Consider the following 14036-nt stretch of genomic DNA (forward strand, 5'->3'; position numbering starts at 1 on the left):
AAAATGTGTCTGTGAATGTTTTTTCTAAAGTTGTTTTAAGGACCTTTTACCAATGTACTGAAAGACCTTCAGTACAATGAAAGTGCTGTTTGGAATCATGAGTTTATCCATTGCCACAGTTATGCTTCTGGTTCCAGAAGCTGGTCATTCTATGCAATTCATTCTGTTCCACTAGTGGGATCAAGTTTGAAGAGAGCTCAGCATAGCACATATGCACATATGCATTTTACATATACACCACCATTAGCATTTTACATGAGGTAACTCTGAGGGTTAAAAAAAAGTCAAGGTTGCTGAAAGGAAAGAAACCAGATTGGAGCACCTGATTCTCAACATCTGTTTTTAATATGATTCTCCCAATGAAAGAAGAGTTTATACAGGTAGCTCCTGTGCTTGTATACTTAGGAATAACGATTTATGATTTGTCAGAGGCATATATGACTGCCTAAACAGTTTTTTCGTACCACAAATGAAAGGGGTATAATTACAATGTGTTCCTCAGTTTAGCAAACGAGAGCAAGAACATCCCCTGGTTATCTACTTCCTTCTTTCTCACATTCACAATCTAGAGGATGTATCCCACCAGCATCCTTATGCTTTCTGACCTCAGAGTTTGTGATTCTTATCTCCCTGTAACTGAAAATATCCCTTCCTTGCAGACCCATGTTACCATTTTAAGTTCAGTGCAAATCTAGCTATGCTATTGACAGTCCTAGTTATATCAATCTTTTACTCATTATGATATGAGATCCTTGTAATACAGGGCATTGCCTTCAAGTATCTCTTTCTGTCAACCATCAAACTTGGATGCAAGCTTTGTACTTAAGCAGAAATATTTTTGTTTGGCAAATCCAACTCTGAGAAAGGAAAACAAGGAGAATTTTCTCCACCATGTTGCATATTCTGGGCAACAAAACATGGAATAAACACCTTTAAAACTGTTATTTTGGGATGAACCAGAATGCTAGGAATCTTAAATGTTCGAGGAACTTGAATTCACCTTAAGCTTCATATCATCTGTTTTCAGTCATAGAGTCAGAAAAGAGTATCCCACACCACCCACAAACTCAAGGTCAAATTCGATGAGAGGCAGAGCAAAGCAATAAAACTAATCATGTCTCTTCCAGGTGACAGCCTGCCAAAGCTTATTTATTCATATGATCTCAGTATCTAATAGATTTATGAGCATCAGAGTTGTCTGAGCACAAAGACATCAGAATAGAACCAGAAAGAAGAGTTGAAGCAGCACAAGAGCTCTGAGTGCCCCTCAGTGAGGGGGGAGTGTGGGTCTGAAGGGCAAGTGCCCAGCATCTGGGCAGGAATCAGCTCCTAGGGAGACTCCATCGTGTGCAGGTGTGGGAATTTCACTGAAGTTCAAGTCAATGTGGCCATTGAGTAGGATCAGGGATACCCAGAAAAAGGGTGTTCCTCTGATTATCAGTCTGTGGACCCAGGACTAAGGTACCATGCAGCGTGTGTCCAGCTGTATTTTAATGGTGTGTCCTTGCGTGCAAAACTATTGCAGACAAATGCTGAGCTTTGCATCTGGCTGGGCCTGGGCACACCAAAACCTCAGCAGCCAACCTGGGACCAGGTGCAGAGTCTGACAGACTCAGCTCAACCAGAGTGGGAAGGAAGAATCCCTGGGTGATAACTGCACTGGATTCTCTGCCAGCAAGGATGAATGGAAACTTGTTTAGTCAGAGAAATGGAATTGTTACATGAGATTTTACTGGTATGAATCACCCATAACACTTTAAACACATTTCTACAGAGAGCAGTAACCCCACTGGGATGAAGTTAGGTGGATATCACGCAGGAGTAATGCCTTGGGGAAGCAGGCTAAAAGCACTGTCTGTTTCTGAAGCCTCTGGAGATTTTTGCATCTGGGTGCTCAGTGGAGTACATTGACCTGCAGCTACCCCATGACATCTCCAGAGAAAATCTGAAAGAGCATTACTCTGGTACAGCACTAGTTCTCCATGTGGCTGAGCAAATGCCAGAAAGTTTTCAGTTCCTGCTTGGGCAAACCCCACTGGGAAAGAGCAAGAACAGGGAAGACCAAGTCAGCCCAATTTTCCTCACTAAATGAAAAGAAACTGAAAAAGCCACTCTTATGTCCAAGCCATTATACTTGTTCATCAATCCTTTCATATTTTAAGTTAGCCATGTAAGGTACAGTAAAACAGGAAGTTATATAGCACAGGCAATTAACCTTCAGTAAAGATCTTTACATGACCCGCTTGACAATTCCATCTTCATTTTGCCAAAGGTTAAATATGTAGTTAGAAATTAATCCATCTCTTTTGTAGTTCAGATCTAGGCAGAAAAGTCAGATTGACACAACTGAACAGAATATTCTGTGTTCAGCCTATGCTGCAAAGATTGGACAATTTTGCTAGCAAAGCACAATCATTGCTACAGGATAAGAAGACAAGTAAAAATAATTCCTGTTAGCACTCATGCTGGTTGAATCCTACAGAATTCATCTAATCTGAAATATTACTTGCCCAGTATTCCTGTGAAACCATTTGGACATCCTGTCACAACTGTACATTTTAGTTCAAAACATTTTGGATTCCCTTTCTCTCATAAAACAAAACACTCCAGATTGCCAACCCCATGCTTTAATGCACAATGAAAATTTAGTACATGATTGCCTAGAGTCACAGAAATAAAATCCTTGTGGACTTTTCCTGTACACACAAGCTTGAGGTTGAAAGATTGGAATATTTTCTATCACACTGTGCTTATGTTTCCCTCTTCTGAATTTTAACATCCCCTAAGACCTTTCTTTTCTCTTTCCTCACGTCAGTTATAGCACTTAAAAGAAATGCCTAGCAAGCAAGACCAGAATTAAATGTCAGAGGTCTGATAACACTGAAGTACTGTCTCAGTGTTGTGTATTAAAGCTAGTCCACAGTGAAACTTCTCTGAAAAGAAAAGGTACTTGGAAGCTGCAAGCAGACAGTTTACAACAAGATCACTTCTATCTTAAGACAAGGTGCCTTACACACTCTTAAATGAAATATTTTATGTGAAAAATTAACAAAAGTTAAGACCTATCAGACAAATACTTAGAAAAACTTATTTGAGGCTGTTCTAATAGTTCTGACAACTTGAATCCAGTATTTGGTAAATGGTTTTGGACAAGGCAGAGTTGTGGGGAGAAGGGAAGAGGGACACAGAAGAGGTCATCCCCATTTTCCAAAGAGGAATTGTGATTTTTCCATTTAGACAAGACAGAGTCCATTCTTTCATAAGACATACGGCTTACATAAAATATTTTAATGCAATATAGTGGGGGGAAAAACCCCTAAAAGATTGAAACATTCCCTCTCCCCAGAAAAACTCAAACCAAGTAATGAAATCTCAATTCTCCTTGAATCAAAGATACCTTGAGTTAGGACAGGTCTAGCCACAGTAGTAAGGCAAGATCATTGAGGAAAAGAAAAGGCAGGAACAGGAAAATCATTTAATTTGCTTTTAACTGCTTTGCTACAGAAGTCTTTATGCAAAAAAAGCCACCATGTCATTTGGGCCAACACGGTGACAAACCAACATCAGACCCTTAGTTCAGTGAGGCCAAAGAAAGAGCAGGGGAGAAGCAGGGCAGGGCACCTGTGCTACCTGCAGCAATGTAGCACAGGGCAGAGCAAAGACTTAAAATTCAAGTTATCAATATTAAACCTATTTTCATTTAAAGACAAGGAAAGAGATTGTGGTCATTAAATTTTAATAGCCGAGACTTCACCCTCCTCAGTGAGGACTTGATTTCCCTGTCAGTGGAGATTCAGAGAGCCAGTAGCTGCAGTGTAATTAAAATCCCATCATAATCAATTCTGTATCCTCTGTGAGGGGTCATCTCAGTTTCCCACATTTCGTGAGATAGTCTACTGCTCTTTGCGAGTACTTTTAGAACAAAAAAATATAAGCATAATGCTTTCAAGGTCAGGCATGAAAACACCAACGATTTAGAAAGCTGCCTGGTAACAGCACGCTAAGTTTTAACTGATGATGTTTATCAAGCATAGGATATTTTAGCAGGGGCTTGGACTACAGGAGGGGAGTAGGAGAGGAAAAAGTTTAGCTAGGGAAAATGGGAAGGAAGATGAACATCTTGGGTTTTGCTGGGGAAGCTCAAAATTCATCAAGATGTTTTAGTTGCAAGCTAGCTAAGGACAGTTGTTTCTTATCATCAAGGTATTGCACTTGAATTTTATACTTCTTTCGAGCACTAAAATAAAGCAGTTTCTAGTTTAACTGCAATATTATTCTAATGAAAGGAGTGCCTATGGCCCTGTCACTTGTGACCTTTAGCAGCTATCAGATGATAATGACTTCTGCCTGCTTGCCTTGGCTAAATTCACTTTCAGCCCTGTAATAAGAAGTCAGAACTACAATAATGCTTCATTATGCCACATAGCGTGCAATTTTCTTAAGCTTTGTGAAGAAAACTGAATTCAAAATGGAATTTGCTAAAAGAAATATCAAGAACTTAAAAGTCAACAGACATCAGAGAAGGGCACTTGGTTTTTGGCAGTGGATGGAATATGACCTTTGAATTTATTCACGTTTGAAAGCTCTCTTCCCTTTTTTATTTTAAGGGCACAAATGTAAAAATATTTTAAGAAAATGACAGTGTTACTTTCTCAATTTCATTCCTGTTAGCATAATTCCAGAGTTGGGTAAGCTTTATACTCCCACAAGTCTGTGTAAGAGTCTGGTTGCAAAATCCCTATAAGAAAGGGAGGGACAAATCTCATAGTTCCAACCATAGCAACTACTTCATGTGGATTATTTATGGCACATTGTAAGATTTGCCAGATGAGTACATGTTTCCACTTATGAAAGGTACATCTAGACCTTACAGGAGAGATTCTTTTCTAAAAACTTCCAGAATTAGTGTCAATGTTTTAAAAATTGTCTGAGAAGTCTTCTGGTAGATTCTGTCTAGGATTCTAGAAAGTCTAAAAACTTTCTTACACAGGAGTTGAAAGCCTCAATTCTTTCCTGCTTTAGGGATAAAAGAATAACCAAGAGAGTACACATGATAAATAATTTCCCATCGATTATAATGTTATTTTGTTCCTTACTCTTTTGTGGTGCCCAGTGCTGCATAATGTAAAAAAGAAAGTGAAAGAGGACACTCTTAGAGAGCATCAGCTGAGAGACAATGACAATTATACCTTGTAAACATCTTTAAGATAAGGTGCCAATAAAGATGTAGATCCATTTCTTTCCTGCCTCTCCTCCTTTCAGTTTAAAAAAAAAAAAAAAAAAGGAATATAAATTAACTGAAAAATCCTCACATGCACAATGTAGACCTTAGATCCTGCTCCAAATGAAATAAATGTTAAGCAATTCTAATAAATTATTCAACTTATGTTTTCCTTAAGATATATACCCTGTAGACTTTAATGAATAGATTAAAATTTCTAACTATGACATGATATTTTATCCTAATTGCTTTGAGATTTAGGTCAAACTAATTTGAGTGTGGGGGAGGGGGGAGAAATATTTTTAAAGCTTTGCTAAAGATTTTGGTCTCATTTATAAAATTTACTGTTATCTACTTGAGTACCAAATATAATTTGATATACAGCAGGAAAAAAAAAAACAACCCACCCTCTGTGCAATACATGATCCCAGAAAACTCCTATAAAAACTGATTTACTAAATGTGTCCAAAATTTCTATGGTATTAATTTAAATTAGCCTTCTTTCTCTGATTTTTTTTTTTTTTTTTTTTTTTTTAGTTTTCCTATCTGCTGAGCACCTTTTTTAAAGTTTGCTATACTGAAATTCTCAGTTTCTTCCACCAGAGCAATTTTTACGCTTCATAGCTGGTAACACTGGAGTGTTAGTGACACATGACATCCTTTAAAGATAAATTACTTTGTGTTATAATAATAAATCTTATACTCTCTAAATGGAAATTGACTTTCTGAATGAAAGCATATAACCTTAATAACCTCCTAGATATCACCATGATTTGCAGAAAAGAAATGGGTCTGGTCAGAGGTAATAGACACTCATAAGCAGGGAACAAATAAGTATGATAGGGGTAATGAAAGAGGTTAATACTTAGCAATGGCTTTGTGACCTAGGCAGTGACTCCTGGTGTAATAAATGCACTAAAATAAAGCAGTATATCACCAGAGCCTTTTTTTAGACCGTACAGCTGGATTCTGTTCTGGTTTCAAAATATCTCTGTAGATTATGCACAAAGAAAAGGAAAATTTACATTGGTTGGTCCTGCTGTGCTAACTCTGAAATACTTAAGAGTTATAGTAATAAATCTGCAATAGCAATTCCTACCGAAATAGTAGTTTTTTAACTATCTTGAGGACTCTCTTAAAGAAAGAAATATTGTCCCATTATCAAAACAGGAATACAAGAAATACAATGATAGCAATTTTTGTAATTGTTTGTGTTCAAACTGTGATCAAGTTGTTCCATTGAGCCACACTGGATCACATTCATCTTTTGCTCACTGAATCTTACCATGTCTCATTTGCCAGTCAAACATACAATTTTCCAAGCTCTGAAAGAAGCAGTGTATATTAGTATTATAAAGCAGAAGACAGAGTATATTAGTATTCCATGCGTACAGATTTCTAGTCCAAAAGATGGCCTGCCTTAGTCCTTTCACATTTTAGCAGCTAATAAAATGTTCTGTCATATGAAACTGGATTTCTTTACAATATCAGGCTTCCTAATGAAAGGAAGGCATTGAGGAATCATCCCAGTTTAAGGTATTTTCCTTCCTCAGTCAATGCAGCCAAATAAGCCAGTTCTTTCTCAACCATTAGCACATTATGTGTTAAGTGTTAACAGTGGAATCCAGCATAAGTCCATTTTGTTCCCTTTGCAACTTCCAATCAAACAAGACCCCATGCTCACACTGATTAGTTATTCTTGATAATACTATGTGACAAAGCTTTTTTTTTTTTTTTTACTCATTTCACATACAATGAAAGATCACCAGCTCTTTTGTTTTAGTGAGAAAACTATCAAAATTATGCGACACTAATTCCCTTACCATGGCCCTGGATTCAGCAAGCAATATAGCTAATAGTTTGACATCCTCAAATGAACTAGGTTGTTAATATGATTAGAGCCTGTGAATATCTTGAAGTTGCCTGCATGTACCATGCTTAATTATATCCTGCTACAATAAAACAGCTTTACAGTCAGCCTTTTCCTAAATCCCATATGTACAAGAACTGTCATACACTCAGCTGTGATACGAAGGGTATCCTAGTCAACCTTTCCAAGCAAAGATATATATTTTCATGTGCAAGTAGCTTTGTTTATAGATTAATCAGATATGAACCCAATATGTGACACCAGGGAAGTTGTACCAGGCAGAATCCAACAAGCAGGACATAAATTCAGGGTGCCATTGAATCCGTTGCAATCAGTAGGGACCCAAGAGTGAGTTTGTATTAAACAGAAAGACAGCTAAGGAAAAAGGAATGCAAAAGAGACTATTTCATCACAAGCTGGTATCTATTTTGTAGGTAACAAGCTCAAGAATGGGGATTTAGAGGTAAGCGGATCCAACCCCAGGAGAGCTGTGTGAAACATCTTTGTAGTTAGCTTAATTTGACAATCAGGGAATGGAAGAGAAATGAGAAAATATCTTAAAGTAAAAGCTGCAAGCTGCCATAAAGCTCTTAAGTATTTGTTTATTCCTCTGCATAGCAGTCTCTACACACAACTGTTTTAGGAAGTTTTTCACTGGAGTAAAATAAATCCATTTTCTCTTTTACTTTAAAGGCTGCCTTGACTTAAATGTTATTTACAGCAGTTAAACTGTAGTCATTCTGTTCTCTAGAGAGCAATCCTAAACAGAGGCACCAGATAACCTTCATGGGGTACCAAACATCAGCTACAAAACTGAAGTTCTTGGACAGTCCCACATGAAATGAATCAGACTTTTAGGTATTACTAACACAGAGGATGGGTTTGGAACACACATTATTCCATCAGAAGATTATTTTTGGTGTGTGGCAAGAAATTCACAAGCTGGCCCTATACCTCTTGGAGACCCCTGAAATTTTTCCCAATTTTCAATTATTCCACTGTGAGATCATTCCATTGTCTCATTCTATGCTACGACAGGCATTAGACTGAAATATCCATTGTTTGACACAGCTCAGCTTTCCAGACTTTTTTACCACCAGCCTGTAACAGAAGAGAGACAAAAGGCCCCATCCACCTCGTAGATAGACACAAAACTAAGGGCACATTCCCATATCAATCCCATGGGCCAGAAAAGTTCTGTGGCACCAGATCCTGCTTTCTCTCAAACACCTCTATTATAATCTTCCTCAATGAATCTTTATTATAACATCATTATCTTCTTAGTCTGAATTGTGTCTTTAGTTTGCTTCCTAGGATTTTAGTTAGTTTCATAATTCTAACCAGTTAGGTTACCTTCCAAGCAAGGAGTATTCTGTATTTCATCTTTAAATCCCTATTGAATCTAAAGGGTGGCTTTTCATGCAGACGCATTAAGTTCTTTAACTTAATTGGTTGGTTGAAACACCCTTTGCTTAACTTTCACACCACACCAGTCACATTTTCATTTCTCATTTTAGTAAATTTAAATACACAAGGGCAAAACACAAATGAGAATTCTTAGTATTCCACTGACTTCAGTAAAAATTCTGTGCATTTTCTGTGTGAGTTGTTCTCTAATCTCTATCAAACTGTACACAGAATAAATAACAGTAATGTGCCTTTTGCACATAAAATACATGAATATGGAAATGTCTTTGGAAAATCAAGAATCAAAGATACAAAAAGCCACTCTAGAATAAAAATATTCAATGAGAAAAATATTTATAGAGTTACAAAGAATATTACAATAAATTAGTCTAATCCCATTATAAAAGGGCCCTAACATTTCCTGATGTAATTTTTATGTAAACTAGAGAGGTTTTTAGGTAAAAGCCAAGTCCTCATTTGAAAATATCCAACAACAAGCATATCAAGCAACAAATAATCTACTGTGACAATTCACAAATTTGTCCTTAGATGAGCTTCATTTACTGTTTAAAATATCCCTCTTCCTAGTCTGAATTGCTCAGGACCAGCTTGGAACAGACCTCAGGAGGTCTCTGGTCCAACCACCTCCTCAAAGCAGAGGCAGAGCTCAGGTGAGGTTACTTTATTGTTACCTGACTGCCCTCATAAGGAAAAACCATCTCCTTAAAACCTGGTCAGAACTTTGTGTCATACACATCGCTAGAGGTGCGAATTCCATTAGTGAAATTCAAATTTGTCAGAAGAAAATATCTCCAACCCTGACACCCAAAAATCATCACTGTTTTAAAAGCGGGTTTTGGATTTGCACCGGACTGAATGTCCCACTCTGTGGATAAGATATTCTGAGGGATTTGGATTCAGAAAAGCTTTGGTGGAGCAAAACCAAAGCACTAATGGGGAAGACCTACTACTTTAAAACGGAGAGATCTTGAAATCTTAGTGCCTTCCTATAAATGTGTACAGGCACATGCCATGATCCATGCAATACTTCCACTCCCTTTATGGCTTGTTTGCATAATAATTTTAGAAGTCCTAAATGTCTCTCCTACGCTTGGTCCTCACAGATACAAACAGGCATTTCTTTCTCCCTTCATTCTCTATCCAGCCCAGAAAAGCAAAGAGATTTTTTTCAATCTTCTTTTCTCAGGTTGCCTTTCCTTATCTAGCAGTAAGCTATTTTCTGCTGAGGAGCTTGACTGTGCAGACTTCTCTACCTGTATTCAGGAGTGTCACAAGTTCCTTCTTTGATGATAATTTGTGACCCATAAGAAGCTACTTTTAGTTATTTACTAGTAGGTTACAAAATCATAACGCATGAACTTCAGGTCACTGTCAAGGGTCCATATGACACTTTGTAATAACTTGCAGCTTCCTTTGTACAACAGCAACACAGTGAACATCAACCCATACTGCCTGTAGCTAAGAACTGACCCAGTTGAAGAATAAATTGAAATTCTATTTAGTGCAGAATATCACTTTTCTCACATGAAAGCTCACTAATCGGATAGGCCTACACCATTAACAGTTAATCATGTGGAGTGAGAACACTTAAAATTTATTTTAAGTGAGTTCTGACCATCATCTCCACCAGTTAATTCATTATATGAGTTTTATAGCAGATATCACATGCAGGGAGACATAGATCTGTGACAGATTCACTCATCCTTCTAACCAAATAAGTTATTTTGTTAGAGGCTCCAAAGGAGGTAAAGGCCATAGGCAGGCCAAGAGCTCCTCTAGATTCAATCTGTTCTCTGAAAACCCACAAATGAGCAGTGACACAGTGAGCATCAACAAACATTAGCTTGGAACACGATCATGCAATTAACACATGAATGGCATGTGTCTTTTGCAACACTCATTTATGAAAGGAGAAAGAACATTTTGGTTACAAGGAGTCTCAAGAACACCTTTCCCATGCAATATGACTAAGAGCCAGCACTTTATTCCATGAATAAAACAGGCTCAGTGAGCCCATTTTGACCCCTCCCCACTGGGCAGCGTGGCTGTGGGGCAGTGATCTTCCCTTGAGCTGGGACACTCGTCCAGGCAGAGACCTTGTACCAACCACACATCTTCGCTGAGGGACCAGTGTCACACAGCCCTGCAGTGCAATTTGTGCCGAGGTAGTTTTAAATCACTTTTCAAACGACTGTGCTGTACAGGAAGAGAGTGAACCATTCCATCAAACTTCGTTAAACTGCACTTTTAGAACACTATGTTAAGCCCACTTCTGTTAATACTTTCTGGCAGTGCCTCTTTAAGTGATCTAAATCACCAATTCAAAACAAACATGCCATCAGCAAGATCCTAAATCAGGATTCACAACAGGACTGTGCCTTCTTGTAAAGTTTTTTCTTTGCTTAAGCACAGTCAGGATGTGCTAACAACTACTCTTCTATTCTACAGTGCTAAATATAAAAAGAAATACATTTTTATATTGCATAGCAATAAAAAGCATATTTTCAAACCATCTAGGGAGGTGGTTTGTTCATTATCCAGAATATCTCTGATGAATTCTACTTTCTCATTTTCTGGATCAAAGATATTGTATCAGAGTGGAGCTTGAAGGGAATAAGGTGATAAAGTATTGCACAAGAGAAGTGTCCATGATTATAAGGCAATCAGCAGTTAAGTGCAGACTAACTCTAGACTGGAATCTGGTTTAAATTTCAGTGTTTAGTCATACAAAATATGAAATACTGAAAGAAGATCAGAAAGATTGAAATCGCATTAGTTTTGTAAATCAAGGATAAAACATCACCTGTTACCTAGCCTATGCTATTTTATGTACACCACACTAAATTGTTCTAGATAATAGCTTCACAAATTAAATAAGCAATTAGGCATATCAAATATATAAGAACTGTTAACATACTTAGTTTTCCATCTTGATATGAGAAATGTTGAATTTTGAGTAACATTTGAAATCAATTTTCCCAACCCTGATGGCAGTCTGGGTCAAACAGAACTTCCATGTTCCATAGTTATTTATAAACAATGCTCATCTAAAGGAGAAAGGTGATAAAAGGCAATATCATCAGAACCTTCCAGCACATGAATGTACTTTCTGCAGACTCATCACTTCCAGTTCAAGTGACAATCTGATTACTGCATATAGCATTGCAGATGGGATAACACCACATGCACACACTGACTGCTCATGACCCGAGAAAGCTCCATGTTCTGCTTTGACAAGTCTTATCATTTAAAAATGGATTAAAAATTTAAGAATTCTACACGGACACCACAGCCAGGATTGTAAAGATTGGCCCCAGAGTGAGACTCACTGTTTACATCAATGACATTCTATTGGGCTTTGACAAGTACATAAAATTCTCAACCCACTATGGGTTTTTTCCTCTGCTCTCCTTCAGAAGCCTTCAACTTTTTTTTTTTTTTTTTTTTTTTTTTTTTTTTTTTTTTTTTTTTTTTTTTTTTTTTTGTCAGAAGTGCAGTTCAGGTTCCACTAAAGAAACATGAGACAAAATGCTGAAGGTTACCTGTCTTAGCTTTGGAGCTACTGAGAATTATCAAAGCAGCTACAGGACCAACTTTAGGTTATAGTTTCCCTTTCAGCTTTCACAGTGACCCGGTCAGGCAAAATCTGGACAACCTATTCACACAATGAGATAGGGGCATTGCAAGTACCATGAACAAACAGGATACTCTTAAATAAAAAGTGGTATTAAAGGATGAAGTCATAAAAATACAACAGTATTGAATACTGTAATAGAAAATCCTGTTAAACTATGACCTGAAATTTTCTCTACCAGGTAGAAACAAAGAAGCAAAGAGCTGCAGGCTGGCAGCTCAATACCACTCTTGAATAAAACTGTGATAAGGAAAATGAAGAGAGCATATAAAAGACAGAAGATCATCCAAGCTAAAAAAAATAAGAAATTAATACAGATTTGTTATGAGATTATAGAAGGTTTTGAAGTAGTCAAAAATAGACACACACTTTGGAATACCATTCACACAGATAAAATAAGGAGAAAACTAATTTATACTAGCTTATATAAAGTATTAAGGAGGTGATATAAAATAATTAGGAAATCCTTTCTGAGTTGTGATCTGAAATGGCTGAAATACTTGCAGTAAAAACTGAAACTACTGCCTGCAAAGGATTCAGCAAAAGTGAAAGTACTGTGATGGCAAACTGCAGATTGCTATAATCAGTAATTGTTTATAGTCATTATTAAGTAAAGTGAACTAGATTAAGTTCACAGTGGTAACAGTTCTAACATTATTACTCTTAAATTTAGGTGCCTGAATTTTTACCAACTTTTAAAATAAATGTTAAATGTTAACTCAAATGTCTTTGGGCACTTCTTTTAGTTAAAAGTAAGTGAATTTGTGTTAAAAAGTACTGCTGATATCCACAAAATCTCTTTGCCTATCCAAAGCCTGGCATGCTGCTACTGCTTTCCCTGCTAAACCAACAGGATCAAAGAAATTTCAAAGTAGCCTTGAACTTCACAAGTACCATGTAAAGTTTTGCCTTTCTCTAGGCACTCAGTTCATGCTGGTCTCTCTATAAAATAGGTTTCGTTTACTTTCTAGGGGTGGGAAATAAAGTAATAATGTCCTTTACCTAATCATAATTTATACTTGCTTTGATTTTTCCAGGTATCTCACAGTATCACACTATCCTTAGTCAGAAACTTGGTAAAAAACACTTTTAACGCATTTGATTTCAGAGAAAACCTTGAAGAAATATTACACTAACAGACAGCAAGAGTATCCATATTAAGGTGTGATACTTCTGATAAAATAACTGAATCATTTTTCACTAAACTCCACTGTGCATTAAAAAAAAAAAAAAAAGAAAAACACACACACAAAAAAAAAAAACCCAAAAAACAAACAAAAAAAACCCCAAAACAAAAACCAAAACCAAACCAAAAAACCCCACAAAAAAACAACACCCCAAAAAAACCCCCAACAGGTAAGGCAGTTAGACTCAAAAAAAGAACTAGACCAAAATTTCAGATCTGAATCATTGTCAAACTTTTAATTGAGCTTATATGAACTTTAGAAGGTTCAAATCCCAGATTTACATATTTTATCAGTCCCTAATTAAAAAAAAACACCCTCTCACATACACTTGAAATTTCTGCTGCTTCCAGCTGTGTGTAAGAGCTACTGTCTTTTGGAGCCAAAGGTCATAATGAAATGAAAGAGTAATGTTAGGATGCTGTTTCACTGCCATTATTCATTGTAAGACCAGCACTCTTATCTTGATTTAACTAATCAGTTTTTCATTTGAATATGCTCTGCATGTGAGACTCTGCAGCAGACTCCAGCCCAGGTTTGTCCATGGTCTGAGTGTGACAGAACAAATGCTTGTTGGTGCCCCTGATGACACCTCTTAAATCTCTGCTTTTTTAAAATTTATTTACTATACTAACAATATATATGTACACTGATGTAGGACTGTTTAATACTTCAGACTGATGTTGTCTGAAAAATTGA

This window comes from Hirundo rustica, chromosome 14 (genome assembly GCF_015227805.2).
Source record: "Hirundo rustica isolate bHirRus1 chromosome 14, bHirRus1.pri.v3, whole genome shotgun sequence".
NCBI classification, from domain to species: domain Eukaryota; kingdom Metazoa; phylum Chordata; class Aves; order Passeriformes; family Hirundinidae; genus Hirundo; species Hirundo rustica.